A 20,512-nucleotide genomic window follows, 5' to 3' on the forward strand; every position below is an offset into this window, starting at 1 on the left:
TCATCAGTGGGAAAGAATATTGGGTTTACATAATGTAGGTTGCCTTCCCACTGCTGGTTTTCTCCTTGGTAAGCCTTGATTGTTTTCTACTTGGTTGTTTATCTGATGTCAATCCCTGCTTATCTGGGTGTCACCTATAACATACAATGTAAGGATTGTTAACAGCCACTATGTAGGACAAACAAGAAGATTAGAAGAGTGCATCCGTGAACACCAACTAGCTATCAGAAGATACAATGAAAATGCCTTAATCTCACAACACATGGATACTCCCAACTGGGAAACTGTGAGCAATTCCAAAATTGTTAGGGAATTCCCAGAGTTATGGCATTCGGATACTTTAGCTGCCAGCGGACTCATTGAGATAAATCACATTTACCCGCCATTCAAAAGAGACAATGAGAAAGCTAAGAAGGAAACAAAAGAACTGGAACGCATTCTTTCTGGCAGTCAACACTGTGTTAAGTTAAATTGGATTTGGGGCTAAAAGAGATTGTGTGAACTCAGTTGACAATCAATGAAATTAACGATGGTCATTTGCTTCAATGACAAACATAATTCTATAATGTTGGGTTTGTTTTTTATAATACAGGTCATCCTTGAGTTACAATTGTTCACTCAACTATCATTTGAAGTTATGACTGTTCCGAAGGAAGGGACTTAACAACCAATTCTTCAAGTACGATAAGATTTTCTGAAAGGCATTTTGGGGTAATGAAAGAAAAAAATATTTTGCTGAAAACTGCTTTTAAAAGGAGAGTAGCACACTCGCATATCCTTTTAGCTTTGCCTAACTAGTGTGTTAGATTTGATGGGATTCAAATCTTTGCAGAACAAGTAAAGCTAAGCAAGACAAAGCTGGTTAGCGAATGGATGGGAGACCAATACGAGATCCCTAGGCCTGGCTAGGCTAGAAAGAAGATCATGACAAAACATTGGCTTCTCAAGAAAATTACATGGTCCCTAGGAATGGAGCTCATCTTGAGGGAAATGTCCTGCCTAGCTGAGCAGAAGCATGGCTGATATCAAAAGACTGATCATGACTCTTCCTTGGATGGGAGACCACCAGGAAATCCAAAAAGCTAGCTGGTTGGAAATAAAAAGAAGGAGATGATAGCAAGTCGTTTCTCCTTGGTTGCCAAGAAGATGTCATCAAGCCTCTAGGACTTGGTGTCATCTGAAAGATTGGAAACCAACCCCATTCCTCTACCATGATAGACAGTCCTTGAATTACAATGACCATTGAGCCCAACATTTCTATTGCTAAACAAGACATTTGTTAAGTGAGTTTTGTTCCATTTTTAAAAATCTTTCTTGTCTCAGTTGTTAAGTGAATCACCACCATTTTTAAGTTAGTCACACGGTTATTAAATCTGGCTTCCCATTTATTTTGCTTGTCAGAAGGTCGCAAAAAGTGATCACATGATCCCAGGATATTGCAACTGCCATAACTATGAGTCAGTTGCCAAGTGTTCGAATTTTGATCCCACAGCCATGGGGACACTGCAACTGTCGTAAGTGTGAAGAACAGTCTTAAGTTCCTTTTTTCAGTGATGTTGTCACTTTGAATGGCCATTAAAAGAAGGGTGATTATCTGTAATACTGCCAGGATGGTCAGCTTTGGGTCTGAGGCCTCCAATTTGGGAGAACCAAGGATCATTTTAAAGATGGATCCTTGCCTACCTCCCAACGACAGGTGGTCCTCGACTTACAACAGTTGGTTTAGTAACCGTTCAAAGTTGCAACAGTACTGAAAAATGTGACTTACAACTGTTTTTCAGTTACAACCTCTGCAGCATCCCCATGGCCGTGTGATCCCCATGGCCAACGTGATGCTTGGCAACTGATTCGTATTTATAACGGTTGCAATGTCCCGGGGTCACGTGATCCACTTTTGCAATCTTCTGACAAAGCAAAATCATTGGGGAAACCAGATTCACTTAACAGCTGGGTTACTAACTTATCAGCTGCATGAATTCACTTAACAGCTGTAGCAAGAAGGGTCATAAAATGGGGCAAAACTCACGTAACAAATGTCTCGCTTAACAGCAGAAATTTTGGGCTCAGTTGTGGTTGTAAGATGAGGATTACCTTGTAACATGAAACAATTTCCGCTCTGCAGAATTTTCTGCCAAATCAGTATAGGTAATCCCCACCTTATAACAGTTCATTTAGTGACCATTCCTAACAGTGAGAATCACTTGCCTTCAGAAGTTGTGGGTGCTCTATCACTGGAGGTTTTTATGAAGAGACTGGCAGCAAATTGTCTGAACTGTGTATGATCTCCTACTTGAGCAGGGGGTTAGACTAGAAGACCTCTAAGGTCCCTTCCAGTTCTATTCTGATTATTATTAGTTATGACGGCACTGAAAAAAGTAACACGACCATTTTTCACCTTTATGATCATTGTAGCATCCCCACGATCATGTAATAAAAATAATAAACAGATGCTTGGCAGCTGACTCATATTTATGACCGTTGCAGTGTCCTGGGGTGTGTGTGTGTTATGTGATCCCCTTTTACAACCTTCTGACAAGCAAAGTCAATGCGGAAGCCAGGTTCGCTTAACTGCTAATTTAACTATTGCAGTGATTCACTTAACAACTGTGGCAAGAAAGTTCGCGAAATGCGGCCAAACTCACTTAATGAATGTCTCATTGGTTAGCAACCGAAATTTGGGGCCCAGGGGCGGTCATAAGCCAAGGACCGCCTGTAAATTTAAGTTTCTGAATCTCAGTAGGGTTTTCTATCTCCTTGGGGCAAGTGGAGGGAGAGATTTTGGGGGGAGGAAGGGCGGGTTCTCCCCCTTTCTTGAGTTTCCTTTGCAGAAACGTCTGTGGCCCCAGGCAGTGCTTAAGACATGCGCAGGATGAAACACACCAGTGCTTCCAAGCTCCGGGGATGAAAATCCTTTAATGCTTCATGAGTGGTGCGGGAAAAAAACCCCCAAAATAATGCGATCGCACTTCCCATCAAAGACTTCCCATCGAATTTGGAATTTCCAACCGCTAAGCTCCTCCAAAGTCAAAAGTAGCAGCAGGGAGAGGTCTGCGGCAGAAGCTGCATTTTCCTCCGCCCTTTTAAAGAAAAAAAGAAAAATCCGAGATTTCACAGAAATAAGGATTTGTATATGGCATCGCCTTCTTTTTTTTTTTTTTTTTTTTTAGATAGGGACGAAAACGTCTGCTTGGGCTGTGGGGGCTGGGGGGAGAGAGAAGCCATGAGCTCAGATTTGACAATAAGAGGATTGTTGGGCTGCAAGGAGGGGTCAAGATAATGTAAACGGCAGAGCGAATGAATTTTATAGGGATTTTTTTTGCGGGAAGTGTGGGGGGGAGCGGTCACCTGCAGCCAAGGAAGGATAAAGATTCAGGGCCTCAAAAATGGCAGGTGGAGAGATGCCCTTTTCTCTATCAAATGCAATACAGGATGCGGGGGAGGGGAAGCTACTTTGGATCAACAAGGGGGAAGAGCCAGTGATCCATGGGTTGGACGATTAGGAAGAAGAGAATATGGAAAGAAGAGAGACAGCTATAAATACGGAGAGGGAGAAGGAGGTGAAATCCATTTGTAACTGCCGCAAAGGAAATCAGAAGTCTCTTCTTTTCTTTTCTTGCTTTCTTATTTATCCCTTTGTTTTAGAACTATCCTTGGTTTAAATTTCTTTTGTTTTGATTCTGTAAACAATATTAATTACTCAGACTGGTATTTGGTAGATAGATGGGTAGATAAAGATGGGTGGATGGACACACAGATAGACAAAGATGTAGATAGATATGGAGATGGATGGATGGATGGACAATAGACAGATTGACAAATACATATACATATGCAAGCAGTTCTCAACTTAACAATACTTCATTTAGTGACCATTCAAAGTTACAATGACCCCGAAAAAAGGGACTTATAACCATGTTTCACACTAAAGACCTTTGCAGCATTCCCATGGTCACATGATCAAAATCCAGCCACTTGGCAAAAGGTAATCATGTGACTCTGGGACATTGCAACCGTCATAAATATGAGCCAGTTGCCAAGTGCTCAATTTTGATCACGTGACCTTGAAGATACTGCTCTGACCGTGTGAAAAACGATCCTGTCATATTTTTTTTCAGTGCTGTTGTGATTTTGAACAGTCACTAAACGAACTCTTGCTAGTTGAGGACTACCTTTCCTTGCCAGAAAAGTATAAAAATGTGGCCTTTGTGATTATGAGGAAGAGGAGGAGGAAGAAGAGGAGGAGAGGGAGGGGGAGGAGTGCCTGATTCTTGGTGAGTCTCAGTGCCAGGTCTCTCCACGTGTTCCAATCTTGCACTACTTCTTGGAGTTGATTTAAGCTCTGAATGGTGTCAGCTTTTATGCTAGTCAACCACTATGTTCTTTGGTGGATTGGTTTCCTTTTACTGTTAATCCTTCCAAACAAAATTGCTTTCTCCGGGGAATCACCCCATACAATTTAACAATCCAGGCTAACTAAGGTTTGAAATTGAGGGTTAGGAATTATTCAAGATTGGTCCTCCATCAAACAACAAAGATTTCAGTTTGAGACTTCAGAGTCGTGGAAGATTCATCTTTTGCCAGGGAACCAAGATTTGAGGTCAAGGCTCAAGAGTTGTGCAGGATTGTTATCTGGATGAAACTACCAGATCCAAGCAGAAGGGTCCCTCCATTTGATCGAGAACTCTCAAATAGCCAAACCAGGAATCACAACAGTGCCATCGAAACTCCATCTTAACCGACGCCCACCAGGAACTGGCATAGCTTCCATAGCAGCTGAGCGCTTGCCATTTTCCCTCACATCCCGCAAGCACCTCTGGACTTGGGCTGATAGCCCCAAACTGAGGAAGGCAAGGATTGACAACGAGGATATGGTAATTGTAAATGGTTGATAGACTGATTGATAGACCTCTGCTTGCATGAAAAACAAGAACCCCAAATGTTTGGCCAAACTTGGGTGAAGGAGACCCATTCTCCAAGCGTCCCCCATTTTGGTCCCCAGGCTATCAATGGACCCCCAAGTGAGAGGTTAGAGGCACATCATGCAACACCCCACTGCCGCCCCTCCCTGAAAGCCTCAGCCTGCTGTCCAAACGCACCGGATGTCTTCATTGAATCAATATGGCCTTCGAGATAGTAGCGTCAGACAAAATTCGGGAAATTGGCAGGCCTGAAGCGAGATTGTTTAGGGATGTTTTTCCTGACTTTTATCTCCCTTTATGCAAATATCCCTCAAAAGTCTTCAGAGCACCGTGCATGATGATATATCTATTTTTTTTAGAAAAGAGCATATTTTCCAAGCGATGCAGGATGCACAATTGATATTTTTTTAAAAAAAAAAAATCTCTTCCAGCCAACTACTTTCTTTGCAGGGGAACTGAACAGCTATCATGTTTTACCCCCTGCTGGGTTGCCATATTTTCCATATTATCTCTCCAACTGCAGGCGGAGAGTGTTGCGCGCGATGCTCTTTTACATGTAGATTGAATTTTGCACCTCGTTTCGGGACTTTTGAGATTAACCGTATATCTCCAGCAGGGCTCGGTCTGGACCAGGGTGGCTCACAACAGTGGTGGTGCCATCCGTCACAACGCCAACCCTAAAGAGGCTGTGGGGGGAAAAAATGGGTGGGTTGCCTTGACTGCAGCATCTCTGCTCAAAAATGTCAACGGAGCAAAACAAAAAAAGGAAAATTAAATTGAAGGGAAAATCGAAGGGCTGCCTCAGTAGTGGGTGGGGAGAAAAAAAGTGGGGTGAATGGCAGCCAGGGTTGGGAACATGATTGGGCCGACTTAAGGGCCACTCTTTTGGGAGGCCCTGGAAGATGGGGGAGGGGAGGGCTTGACTGAAGCTCTACTGAAATGCAATGGATGATTGTGACGTAGCGTCAATTGGGTGCCAGCAGCTACGGGTGGTCCTTAACTTATGACCTCAATTGAGCCCAACATTTCCAGCGCTAAGTGAGACATTTGTTCAGTGAGTTTTCCTCATTTCACAACCTTTCTTGCTACGGTTGTTAAAAGAAGCACTGCAGTTGTTAAATTAGCGACACGGCTGTTCAGTGAATCTGGCTTTCCCCATTGACTTGGCTCGTCAGATGGTGGGAAAAGAGGATCACATGACCACCGGGGCTCTGCAACCCTCATAAGTACAGGCCAATGGCCTGGCATCCGAATTTTGTTCACGTGACCATGGGGATGCAGCCTAAGTATGAAAACTGGGCATAAGTCAGGAGTGTCAAAGTGTCAAAGACCCAGGGGCCTTATCCAGCCCACAGGGTGCTTGGATCTGGCCCGCGGGGCCATTATGGAAACGGGGAAGGGCCAGCCTGCGCCCTCCCGAGCTCTGTTTTTGCTGGCAGGGGATTGCAGGAGGCGTTGCAGTTGGAAATGGAGTTCAGGAGCCCGTTTTCACTGGCAGAGCGCTCAGGCCACCACAGGTGGCCCAGACAAGAGGGATGTCGAGCTGGCCACACCCACCCCAGCCCACCGAGGTCAAACACAACCCTGATGCGACCCTCAATGAAATCAAGTTTGACACCCCTGGCCTAAGTCACTTTCTTCAGTGCTATTGTTACTAAGAGAACTACCTGCACTGAGGATGAAACGTCTTGTATCCTTCTTGATGTAACAGATTCTGCTGGGTCTTGAATAATGTCTTTGAATACCAGGAAAGCAGACATTATGCAGTTCTGGATGCTCTTTGAGCCTGGTCGTTGCTTTGCAGATATTTCACTAATTAGCTAACATCTGCAAATGAGCAGAGGGAAGCCATGAACTAGCGATCAGAAGGCACAATAAAAACTGAGTGTCTTAGACCAAGCCTAATCCAAAAACATTACAGAATTAAGCCTGGAAATCTGACAAATCAGCATCAACAGGCACACAAACATTAAGAGCATCTACACACCATTCAAAAGAATCAAAAAGCTAAAAAGCCCAGATAAGCAGAGATTAAAAAAAACAAAAATTAATAGTAAGGACATCACAGTCATCAGCCCCCTCCCCCCCACCCACCCTGGCAAATCCCGCACTCATGATGTTACCTAGTTGGGCCATGCAACATCTGCAAGAAACAACTAAATGTAAAGAACACCAAGGAGCCCTCAATTCAACTCTGAGCAAATAGTCTCTTGTTTAAGCAGACTTTTTTGTTCAAGGTTAGGAAAACTTTCCATTGCATTGGGTGCATTGCCAGTTTGCTTCCGGGCCCAATTCAAGGCATTGGTTATGACTTTTAATAAAAGCCCTACATGGTATGGTACCAGGTTACCTGAGGAACTGTCTCATCCTCATCACATCAGCCCATCCCACCTGGGCAGATAGGGAAGGTATGTTATAGACCTTAGGGATTAAAGGATTTTTTACTTCTGGAGCCTAGGAGCGAGGCCTTCTCTGCCGTGGTTCCCACCCTTTGGAATATCCCTCCCCCCCCCCCCGCCCCCCCCCCCCCCAGAGATGAGGCAGACCCCTACTTTCTTGGCCTTTGGTAAAAGTTTGAAGATCTAGCTCTGACAACTTGATGTTCTGCCCCCAGCCTTTTAAAAACTTAACATATTTATTCTTTTTCCTGTGACTGCTTTTGAGATAATGTACAGTAGTCCTTGACTTACAAAAGTTCATTCAAAGTCACACTGAAAAAACTGACTTAGGACCATTTTTCACAATAGATGCAACACCCCCAGGGTCACACAATCAAAACCCGGGCGCTTGGCAACTGGTTGTGGTGTCCTGGGGTCACATGAACCCCTTTTGCGATCTTCTGGCAAGCAAAGTCAATGGGGGAGGCAGATTCATTTAACAGCTGTGTTACTAACTTGGCAACTGTAGTGATTCACTTAACAACGGTGGCAAGGAAGATCGTAAAATGGGGCAGAAATCACTGGATAAATGTTTCACTAAGCAACAGAAATTCTGGGCTCAGTTGTGGTCATAAGTAGAGGACTGCCTGTATTTTACATGGTTTGGGTGGGTTTCAATCCCCTGATTATACATCACTCAGAGTTTTTTGGTAGGAAAAATGGGCTTTATCTGAATTTGCTAAATAAACAAAGCAAAAAATAAGCATTAGGGCAGTTTATGAGGAACACAAAAGTGAGGTGGTAAGCTACTCTTTTCTGGATGTGTTCAAGCAAAAATTCAACGTAACTGCATTAGATTCCTGCACAAGCTCTTCCAATTCTAATCACTGCTTCCAGTTTGATCTTTTTACTTTGATGGGACAGCCCAGACCTTATTTTAACACAGTCATTCTCATTTGGAGTCATATAATAACATAATTTAATAGGAATTATAAAAATTTTCTGAGTCATATAATGGAAGGCCTTTTGAGTCATACTATAAAATTGCACAGTCTAGTTCATGCTAGGAGATGTGGTAATTCTCCAGCAATGAATGTCTGGTGGATGGAAAGAAAATATTCCTTTTTCGTTTCTCTTATCTTGCTACTCCCCCTAGTGTTCCAAAAACTTCCACCCAATTCAGTCAGGGACCTGAACTGGCTATTTGTGCTTGGGAATTTTTCTAAAAAATTTAAACTTTAAAGGAAAAGTACAATGTCAGGTGAAAAGATGACATTACACAAATGGATTTTCAGTCCTCATCTCAAAAGATCAGATGGGTGTTGCATGAAATTCAGAACTTAGGCTATAGGCAGCGAGGAGGAAGAGGAGGAGGAGGAGGAGGAGGAGAAATAACAACAAAGTATGAAATTTAGAACCTAGGCTATATAGGCAGCATTGTGGAGGAGGAAGAGGAGGAGAAAGAGAAAGAGGAGAAGAAGGAGAAGGAGCAGTATGATAGCAGTCTTCCAAGAGATGAGATTGTCAGAGAGAAGTAGGTGGGGCTCAATCTATTCTCCGAAGCAACAGTGGGTAAGACAAGAACAAATGGAGAAAATTTATTAAGGAGAAAATCAAGCAAAAACTTCAGAGAAATTTCCTGACTGTGAGAACAATAATCAGTTGATTATTAATAATGGAACAATTTGTCTCCAGAAGTTGTGGGTACTCCAACACTGGAGGTTTTCAAGAAGCAACTGGACAGTCATTTGTCTGGAATGTTATAAACAGGATCTCCTGCTTGGGCAGAGAGTTGGACTAGAAGACCTCCAAGGTCACTTCTACCCCATTATTTCATGTTCTATGTTCCAAGCCAGTTGGGAAAGTCACAAATGGTGACATTAGGATGCTACAACCGGTTGCCAAGCATCTGGCTTTCAATGACCATGGTAATGCTGCCATGGTCATAAGTATTAGGACTAATCATAATTCATATTGTTCCACACTCTTGTAATTTCAAATGATTGCTTAACAAAATGTGATCAAAATTCAGACACTTGAAAACTGGCTTGTATTTATGACGGTTTTGCGACCTTCTGACAACCAGTCACTGGAGAAGCCAGGTCCATTTAATAGCCATGTTACAACTTAATGACTACAGTGTTTCATTTAACAATTGTGTGAGCAAGGTCATAAAATGGGGCAAAACTCAATAAGTCTCACTTAGCAGCATAAATTTTGGGCTCAATTGTATTCGTAAGTCAAGGTCTATCTGTAGATGAACCTATCAAGTCTGGATGAAATTAAACCAAATGTTTTTCAAACTTGGGAACTTAAAGGTAGGTGGACTTCAACTCCCAGAATTCCCCAGCCTGGGGAGTTTAAGCTCACTCATCTTAAAGTGGTCAGATTTGGGTGGGTGGGTAGACACCTGTCATTTTGCTCTCACAAAAAAAAACCTGGCAATTTTGTTGGAAATCTTTTTGCCACTTTCTTTTTTGTCTTTCCTTGCCTCTGAAAGTAGGTCAGTGGGATTCACTTGCTAAAACAGAGCGTTTTCTTCCGTGACCCATTTTTGGAGTTAAAAAAAAAAAAGAAAAATTAACACTCGTGTTTCTCTAGAAATTGCAAAGGCTGAGGAGGATTTCTGGCTTCCAAACAACAGGTCCTTCCTTGCTTTATTAAAATAATTATTCCTCCACCACTTTGATTTTGAGGAATTGCAGGGCAAGTTTAAACGGGAAATACTGTTGTATTGGGGTTCCTTTCCCCCCTCCCACACACACACTTTCTAGATCCATCTCTTGGATGGTTCCAAAGAAGTTAGCCATTTTTTAGTCTGAAATGGTTCATTTTGGGGGAATCCATGTTTTGAAACTGGTCACGATTTACCGGGGCAACCATTTTGTGAGAGTGCCCAGGGTTTCAAAGGTGTGCCAGGTAGCATCACTACCCCCTAATTTGGTGACTTGTAGGTCTGCAGGCAAGTGATCCTGGATTAGGGAAGATTACACTGGTGGCACCTGTGAGTGGAAATGATTTTATTTATTTATATCCTTTCTTTTATTATTTTTTTACAAATAACTCAAGGTGGTGAATGTATCCAAAACAGCTTCCTCTTCCTATTTTCCCTATAATGACATGTGGACTGGGCTGAGACTGAGGGACTGGCCCAAAGTCACTGAGTCAGCTTTCATACCTAAGGCAAGATTAGAACTCACCACCTCCTTGGTGATTGGGCCAAAGTCTCGCAGCCGGTTTTCCTCCCTAAAATGGAATTAGAACTCAGTGTCTCCTGGCAGTTGGCCCAAATTCACTCAGCCGGCTTTATTCTTAAGGCAGGACTAGAACACACAATCTCCTGCTTTCTAGCTTGCTGCCTTACCCCCCAAGACACAACTGGCTGATAATTATATTGAGAAACCAAAGGCTGCACCCATCCTGCTTTATGGGAGGGGATGAAGCTGGCACCAAGGTGGTTCTCCAAGACGGACCATCGTGAAGAACAGCTTGCAAAGAGCTCTGTCTTAAGAAGGTTGGCAAGAGAAGGCCGCCGAAGCACGAAACGGTCCACCAGGGGAAACTACCCGGCTTCCACCATCCGCGTTCATTGTGGTCGCCAAGGAGAAAGTTTGGGTCATATCAACGGGGCCCTTCACTTTCAACAGTTAATGAGAGAAGCTGGGTGCGCTTTGGGGGCTCAAGCTGGTTCCTTTTCTTTCATTGAATGACTTCTCCATCCCTTCTTGGCAAATGAAGGATTGGCAAAAACAGAAGAGGATCTCACTCGCGGGTGGGGTGGGGGGGTGGGGTGGGGGTGTTGTAGTTATCCAGGCATTAAGCTTCAGGAGAGTCTCGTGAGACAAAACAGAGACGTCGGAGGGGGCTGGATGCCTTTGTCTACCCAACCTAATCTGGTTTTTTGTCCCGGAGATCCAGATAATTGGAATTTAGAAGCCTCCACCTCAATGCTTTTCCAACAGTCACCGAGAAAATAACTCCCCGCCGTTCTGGTTATAAAGCTATGCGACATTTTGGGTGAACTTTGGGGAGTTTCTTGGGCAGGCAGGGACCACCCAGCTTCCCTCTGAACAAAGCTGGCCTGCCACAAGCTGAGGTTTGGGTGTGACCAGCCAGGATTCCCGTCCTGCTTGCAAGGAAGATGACAGACATTGGATTAATCAGAGTAGAACTGGAAGGGACCTTGGAGGTCTTCTAGTCCAGCCCCCTGCTAAAGCAGGAGACCCTATACCATTTCAAACAAAAGGTGTCCAATCTTTTCTAGAAGGCCTCCATGGATAGGGCATCTACAACCTCTGGTGGCAAGCTGTTCCACTGGTTAATTGTCCTCACTGTCGGGACATTTCTCCTTAATTCCAGGTTGCTTTTTTCCTTGATTACTTTCCATCCGTTGCTCCTTCTCCTGCCTTCTGATGCTTTGGGAAATAAGTTGACCCGGTCTTCTTTGTGCCCCTGGTCCATTTTTTCCTCTAGAGTGGCCATACTCAATTCCTGCAACAGGACCAGTTGGCATTGGACATGTCAAAGAGACAAGGCTGCCTTCTCCTCATCCATCCACTGGCTCCACCTCCCGATCCAAGGCTTCTTGATGGAGATGGGGTACTCTGAAATGCCACGTTCTTCCAGATACTGACCAACCTGTATGTGCATAGCCTCTGTCTTCCAGTATTTGAGGCATTGCTTCAACTATTAGCAGTAAATAATCACCTGAATAGGACCCACCCATGTGCTGCAGCCCGCCAAAGACAATCCTAGGCTGCATTAACAGAGGGACAGAATTAAGATAATATTGTGTTGATATTGCTTCATAAGGCCTTGCTGAAACTGCACTTGGAATACTGCGTCCAGTCATCCCAATTTTTTTTAAAAAGATGTTGAGATTCTAGAAAGAGTGCAGAGAAGAGCAAGAAAGATGATTAGGGCATTGGGTGCTAAAAATATGGAGAATGGTTGAAGGAATTGGGTATGTCTAGTTTAATGAAAAGAAGGACTGGGGGTGGCGTGATAGCAGTGTTCTGAGATGTGAGGGGATGCCGCAAAAATGAGGGGGTCAACTTATTCTCCAAAGCCCCTGAAGGCTGGATAAGAAGCAACGGATGGAAACTAATCCAGGAGAGAAGCAACCTAGAACCAAGAGAACAAATTTCCCAACAGTGAGAACAATTAACCAGTGGAACAGCTTTGCCTCCAGAAGTTGTGGGTGGTACTATACAGCACTAGACGTTTTTAAGAAGAGCCATTTGTCCAGAATGGCATAAACTCTCCTGCTTGAGCAGGGGGTTGGGTTGGAAGACCCCCCAAGGTCCCTTCCAACCCCTTTATTTTATGTTCTATATTCTAAGCCATAACATGAAAAGTGAATTACAGGTGGTCCTTAACTTAATAATTGAGCCTGTGATCGTAAGTCTAGGTAGCACATCGATGGACCTGATATTTGAACACTTTTTGCAAAGTGTTGTTAAGTGAACACTGCAGTCCTGAAGCAAACACTTCACAAATACGACCATCGTAACAACCACACAGGAATACAATGATTCAAGTGCTTGGCAGCCGGCATATATTTACAATGGTTGCAAGTTGCAACCTTTTGTTTAGTGCCCAACCAAAGTTACAACAATACTGGAAAAAGTGGCTTTTGATCTGTTTCCACACTTATGACCGTTGCAGCATTTTTTTACTACCGATTCTGTGGGTGTAGCTCTGTGGGCATGGCTTGGTGGGCATGACAGGGGAAGGATACTGCAAAATCTCCATCCCCTCCCCACTCCTGGGGAAGGCTACCACCAGTTCTCCGAACTACTCAAAATTTCCACTACCGGTTCTCCAGAACTGGTGAGAACCTGCTGAATACTACCTCTGTGTTGCAACATCCTCATGGTCAGGTGATCAAAAATAGGATGCTTAGGCTTCCAGTTTGAGCTTCTTCGGCGACAGACAGAAATCCGTGATCGTGCACGGTTTCGGTCTGGGCTCGCCACTGGAACGCCCCGAGCTGGCTGGTTTCGGGGCTAAGCCACCCTGTAGAGGTGGTGAAGAAGGGGGAGACTGTCAGCAGGATTGAGGAGAGCCGCATCTCTCCTCCTCAGCTGGCCATTACTCCCTTCCCAAAGGCAGTTGCAGCGGTGGTCAGAAATGGCCACCTCAAAGAAGAACTCGACTGGAAAAGAATGTGCAGGAGGAAGATAAGAAGTGAAAGTTTTGGCTGACCGGGTTAAATTGCAAAAGCAACAACTAAGGTACCCTGGAATTTAAACTTACCAAAAAATAACATCGTTCCCAAAGAAGAGTCGGAAGCAGCGAAGGAAAATGAAAAGGGAAAGGTTTGGCTTTTTTATCTTTATCTCCCTTTCCCTATATTGATAACTAAGAGATTTAAACAAGAAATCGGAAAAATCCGCTTTGACATCAACAGGCAATTAAGCTGAAAATAAAACAAAATGTCAAAGGGATAATAAAGATTTCTGGACACTAAAAAATTTTTCATAAGGAGGAAAGGAGAGGAAAAGAATAAAAGGGCAGGATCTAGAAAGAGGGAGGAGACTGCCTGGAATTAAAAGGAATCTACAGTAACTTCAACACTTCTAAAAGATACATTTTAACTGAAACTTTGTAACTTTGTAACTAAACAGTAGAACCCCAGGAAGAGAAAGTGGGGAAAAAAAGCAAAAAGAAACAGCTTGCGTGTATTTGGATTACTTGGTGATCTTGGATTCTTGGTTATTGCATTTGAATGACTAAAATTAATCGGGTGGTTGTTTAAAAATTTATACAATGGCACCACTTCTGGATGAATTGAAAATGGAACTTAAAAAGTACAAAGAAGATGCACAAGAAGGGAGAAGTTCTTTTGGCTTCGTTTTTCAATTCTTAGAAATGGAGATTTGGAACTATGAGAAACAACAAGAAACGTCTGCAAAACAAGAAGACTGGGACAAAGAAGAAGCCATCTTTAATGAACAAGCAATTTTATGTGGGGAAGAAAAAGGAAAGGGGGGAAAGAGAATGGAGAATTTAAGACTTAAAAAAACAACCAAAGAAAAGAAAAATAATTCGAAAAATAAGTATAATACTGGAAAGCAACAGAAAAGGGGAATACAGAAGAAAGAAATAGAGGTAGAGAGACAAGGGGGTAAAAAGGGGAGAGAGAAGAAGAGAGGGAAGAAGGAAAGGAAAAGAAGTTACAAAGGACCAAAACAAGATATAGGGAATATCTCTATTTAGAGATAATGGGTGAAAATTTAACTGAAAAAGGGATTCTGTAAAGGCACGTAAGACTGTATTGTTATATTAGTAATAGAAATAACTTTAGAAAATTGGAAACAATGTATGATTAAAATGAGGGATAAAATAGTTAGTATAACTTAGTGAAATGTTTGTTAATAAAATAAATGAAATAAAATAAATGAGAAAATTGAATTAGGAAGGGATGGGAACATTTTAATTAGTTAATGTTTTATAAAATATAAGTGAAGGGGGGGAATTAATTATGGAAAGCTTACAACTGTTCCCATAGAAGTATGATATTTAATTGAAAAGCAATGTTAAAGAAGTTAAGATTTTAATGAATATTAATATTAATGATAGAATTGAATTGGAATGGAATGTGTTGTTTTTATTACATACATTCATATATATTTTTTCTTTAAGAATATAGTGTGTATTTTAAGAATGTACCAAGCAGAATCCAAATGGAAGTTATGTATTATATTGAATGTTATAACTTTAAGGTATATATTGAAGCCTAAATAAAAGTTGAATGGATAAACTTGAAAGATATAAAGGTGTCATACTCCAATCAGCAACTACAGGAGAAACTTTGTTTAATGAGAAAAGATAATATGAAATTGAAACAGGACAGACAAAAAGTATAAATATAATGATTTGAATTGAGACGAGATAATTAAAATAAGATTGAGAAAATTAAAAGAGGGGAGAAGCTATGTAGAAAATGTAAAACAGTAATAAGATATGTAATAGAATATAAAAATGAGCATGAAATTGAATTTGTGTCTGTACGAAGAAATGTAACCCGGGATTACGCTACTTTCAAAAAAGATGTTTTATTTGTTTGTTTGTTTTGTGAAAACTCAAATAAAATTTACAAAAAAACAAAAATGGGGTGCTTAGCATGTATTTATGACAGTTGCAGTATCCTGGGGTCATGTGATAACCTTCCCAGGGCCTTCCAATAAGCAAAGTCAATGGAGGGAGCCAGTTTCACTGAACAACCGCATAATTCACTTAACCACTACAGTGATTCACTTAACAACTGTGGCAAGAAAGGTAACAACCATGTGATTATACTGGTTGTAAAATGGGGCAAGCTCACCTAACAAATGTCTCATTTAGCCTTGGAAATGTTGGGGTCATAAATCGAGGACTAACTGTAATATATTTTAAAGGGGTGGGGCTTCATTTGCAAGGTTGAAGCCCCCATCTTGATGTCGTGACCTCTTGACTCATCAGTATCCACTACAAATCATGAATTTCTCTTTGGTTGCAGTCCATCCTTTCCCTTGACTGCGGACATCCAGTACCATAATCCTCAGTCTGTCCGCAGGGGGGTTGTGGGAAACAAGGCTAAATATATCTGCAGGATGTTAAAATCTGGAGCACTGCATGCAAGGAAACACAAGGCAGCCCTGGGGTCTCCAAGGGAGGTTTTACTTTAACTTTGATGATTCTCACCTGTAATGTGTCTACAGAGGTAGTCCTCAAGTTACAATCATTCATTTAGCGACCATTTGAAGTCACAACAGCATGGAAAAAAGTGTCTTATGACCAGGTCTCAAACTTACAACGGTCTTGGGATCAGAATTTTTATTGCTATGCAAGGCAATTATTGAGTCACACCTGATTTTATGGCCTTTTGTGGCCACAAGTATTAAGCGAATCACTGCAGCTGTTAAATGAAACATGCAGTCATTAAGTGAATCTGGCTTGCCCATTGACTTTGCTTGTCAGAAGGCGGCTGGGAGGTTGCAAATGGTGATCATGTGACCCCGGGACACTGCAACCATTGTAAATATATGCTGGTTGCCAAGCACCTGAATATTGATCACATGGCCATAGGGATACTGCGACGGTTGTAAGAGCAAGGACTGGTCATAAACCCCTTTTTTTCAGTGTGTTTGTAACTTTGGGCAGTTGTTGTACATCAAAGATAATCTGTACACAAAATACCTCTCTCCCAACAAAATCTTCTGTGTTGTTAAATGTATCCATTGGATTTACAGGTAGTCCTTGACTTACAACAGTTCATTTAGTGACCAAAGTTATAACGGCACTGAAAAAGTAACTTATCACCCATTGTTCACACTTAGACCACTGAAGAATTTCCCCCATGGTCATGGGATCAAAATTCAGACGTTTGGCAACTGGTTCATCTTTATGACGATCAGTGTCTCGGAGTCACATGATCCCCCTTCCTTTCTCTCTCCCCCTCTTTCTCTCCTACCTCCCTCATTCGTTTCTTCTTCCCACCTTCCCTCCCTCCCTCCCTTCCTTCTTGACCTATAAATTCCTACCTATAAACCCTTCGCACCCAAAGCCTCTAGTCTTGCTGAAATTACAATTAAAAATCCAGTATCTGAGGGCCCACAAAGAAAAGGGGGTCAAATTATTTTCCAAAGAAGCAACGGATGGAAACTAATGAACCAGAGAAGCAGCCTGGAACTAAAGGGAAACCCCCTGACAGCGAGAACAATTAACCAGTGGAACCGCTTGCCTCCAGAAGTTGTGGCTGCTCCGTTACGGGAGGCTTTTAAGAAGAGGTTAGACAGCCGTTTGTCTGAACCGGTATAGAATCCCCTGCTTGAGCAGGGGGCTGGACTAGAAGACCTCCAAGGTCCCTTCCAGTTCTATTTGAATTCTAATCTCTGATGGAGGACCGAAACAGAGAAGCAGCTTTGCCTTCCTGCTGTGACCAGCATATCTCAACCCGTGATGCCAGCTTCTAAGGGACGATGATATCCCGCCCGGGCAGATTTCAGAAAAGTAGCCGAGCATATTAAATAAGGATGACTCACGACATTGTCTGAGCTGCTGCTGCATGGACACCACCAGCTTAAGACGATAATTGAAATGCATTCCCCAGAATAAATCAGGAGCTGTTTCCCTGGAGATAAGGGCTATCATTCTTAGATATATATTTTTGTATATATAGAACTGTCAATGCTGAGGAATAATTGAAGGGAACTTACAAAGGCTGGGCTAAAATGGGAAGGCGAGGAGATCGGGCCTATTCTGAAGTCATTAGCCTCTGTTGGAAATTCCCAAGCAATATTTGTGTTGGGGATAATTAAGAGGTAGGCGTTAAGCCTCAGAGGGGCAGGAGGGAATCCCTTTGAGTAAAGACTGGCTCAGATCAAGACTAATTCTTTAAAAAAGAAAAAAAATATATAGCAAATTTGGAACTAATGGTAACTTATAAAAATGAGGCTTAATTACAAAATCTCTATTTAAATGTAGGAGGGAAGACCACCTTGAAATTTTCCTTCCTTCCTCCCTCTCTCCCTTCTTCTCTTCCTTCCATCTTCCTTCCTTCCCTCTTCGTTCTGTCCCTGTCTCTTCCTTCCTTCCTTTTCTCCCTCCCTCCCTCCCTGCCTTCTACTCTTCCTTCTTCTGCCTCTCTTCCCCTCCCTCCTTCTTCCTTTTCTTCTTCCCTCCCTCCCTGTTGCTCCCCTTCTTTCTTTCCTTCCTTTCTTCATCACTGGGATGCTGCAACAGTTTTACATGTGAAAAACGGCCATTAAGTCCATTTTTTCAGCACCATTGTAGCTTCCAACGGTCACTAAATTAACCGTTGTAAGTCAGGGACTGCCTGTATTTTCAGTTTCATTGGTGGGTGGCAGTTGCTGTAACCTTCCCGTGAGCTGGGCTGAATGACAGGCAGAATGGAAAGGGAGAGAAATCCTTGTAGTAGATCATACAATAAATCACGTACAATAAAGTCAGAAGGATGACGTCTCGCCTTCGCTGCACTTAACTAGGTTGAACATTATCTTTCTCCTAGGCAGGTGTTCCATTAAGGTTGAGGTCCTCCTGACATTGATGCTGTAATTGGACAAGCTTCCATTTCTCTTTTCGACCCCAGGAACAATTGGCGTCCCTCTTTGGAGGGGTCAGAGGTCCTTTGTCCGTTCGAGGTTTCTCCGTGATGTCTGCTATCTACGTGTCCAAGGAATGAGCACTCTAATGAAGTTCTGACGATAGAACTCCGTTCCCTCACTAAAAAAAACAAAAAAAAAAAACCCTACAAAACTATCCTTGATTTCTTTAGCTTCACCTGCTTGTTTTGTCAGCCAAGAGTCCCGTTTTATGCTTATGGGATAAGATGATACAAATAATCCTCGACTTATAGTCATTCATTTAGTGACCGAAGTTACAGTGGCATTGAAAAAAGTAACTTATGACAGCTTTTCACACTTAGAACCGTTGCAACATCCCCAGGCTCATATGATCAAAATTCAGATACTTGGCAACTGACTCGTATTTGTGATGGCTGCAGTGTCCCAGGGTCACGTGATACCATTTTGCGACCTTCTGACAAACAAAGTCAATGGGAAAGCCAGGTTCACTTAATGACCGCATTGCTAACTTAACAACTGCAGGGATTCACTTAACAATTGTGGCAAGAAAGGTCATAAAACAGGGCAATCATTCACTTAAAGAACCGTCTTGCTCAGCAGTGGACATTTTGGATTCAATTGTGGTCATAAGCTAAGGACCACCTCTAGTTATCTTGTACTATTCATATTGTCTTTAAAGGAGGGTACTCCAACACTGGAGGTTTTGATATTGAATAACTATTTGCCTGAAATGGTATAGGGTCTCCTGCCTGAGCAGGGGGTTGGACTAGAAGATCTTTCAAGGTCCCTTTCAGCTGTATTCTGTTCTGTTCTGCTTTGCTCTGCTCTTGTTCCTATTTCATTCCGTCTCCAAGGTCCCTTCCAACCCTGTTCTTCTGTTCTTCTTCTGTTATTTTGTTTTTCTTATTATGTTACCCTATTATTCTTCTGTTATTCTTGTTATTGTTTTTCTTCTGTTACTCTGTTACTCTATTATTTTGTTATTGTTACTCTATTCTTCTTCTGTTATTGTTACTGTTATTCTGTTATTTTATTATTGTTTTATTCTGTTACTCTACTTATTCTTCTGTTCTTGTTATTCTGTTACTCTGTTATTCTGTTAACACGGCACTCCCTAGACACTTTACTCAGTGCCCAACAACCTCCTGACCTTTTAAAAGGGCAAATGAATATTTGATGACCGGCCCCACATATCTACCAGGCAATGTGAAAGTGGACCCCCTCACAAAAGCCATCTAGAGAGGTCCCAAATAAATTCAACAATAAATAAAATTAAAGTATGCCCAACGCTAAAAGCTTGCAGTTTCATTTTAAGGAATGAACAGTGGGAAATATAAGGTTGCAGCATAGACCTGTCAACTTTCAACCTTAATAAATACAAAGAAATGCAAGCTTTTGGAGCATCTGAGGGGCAGGATGATTAGAAGCAAGAAATGGAAACAAATCAAGGAGAGAAGCAACATAGAACTAAGGAGAAATGTCCTAACAATGAGAACAATTAATCAGTGGAACAACCTGCCTCCAGAAGGTGCTCCATTAGTGGAGTATTTTAAGAGACTGGACAGCCATTTGTCCAGAATAAGGAAGCAATGGGAACAACGAAGTCCCTTCCAAGTTTGCTATTCTGTTATTTCTTTAACAGTTAGCAAAAAACTAAGCACCATTTTGTCCTAAGCTTAACTTTCCATTGGCTATATTTCTATTTATGTTTCTGATGCATCCAATTATTCTTCCTTAATAGTAATTCCCAAACTTCCATCCTGTGAAGCTCCAGTTAAAAGATGCTCACCCTTTCAATTAAAACCAGGGTGTAGTTGAACTTTGATACAATTTGACCCGTCAATTGCATTTGTATTCAAATGCATTTGTATTCAAGGTTTTTTTCCCCAAGGGGTAAAAATGCCAGACCAGGCACCTGGAGATTCAGCCAAATCAGCTTCCAATTAAAGCTTTGCAAAGCCCTAAACACCAAACCTTTGCATTTTTATCTGCAAAGAATGAGGATTATGATATCTATTTGAAGAAACACTCCCTCATTGTGACCTTGACTTGGGAAGAATCAAGTTGACAAAGGTGTACCACACTACTCTTTCATTCTCTTCCATTCAGGGGGAAAGGGGGGGAG

This window comes from Pseudonaja textilis, chromosome Z (genome assembly GCF_049901715.1).
Source record: "Pseudonaja textilis isolate UNSWEBS1 chromosome Z, rPseTex1.2, whole genome shotgun sequence".
Lineage (NCBI taxonomy): Eukaryota > Metazoa > Chordata > Lepidosauria > Squamata > Elapidae > Pseudonaja > Pseudonaja textilis.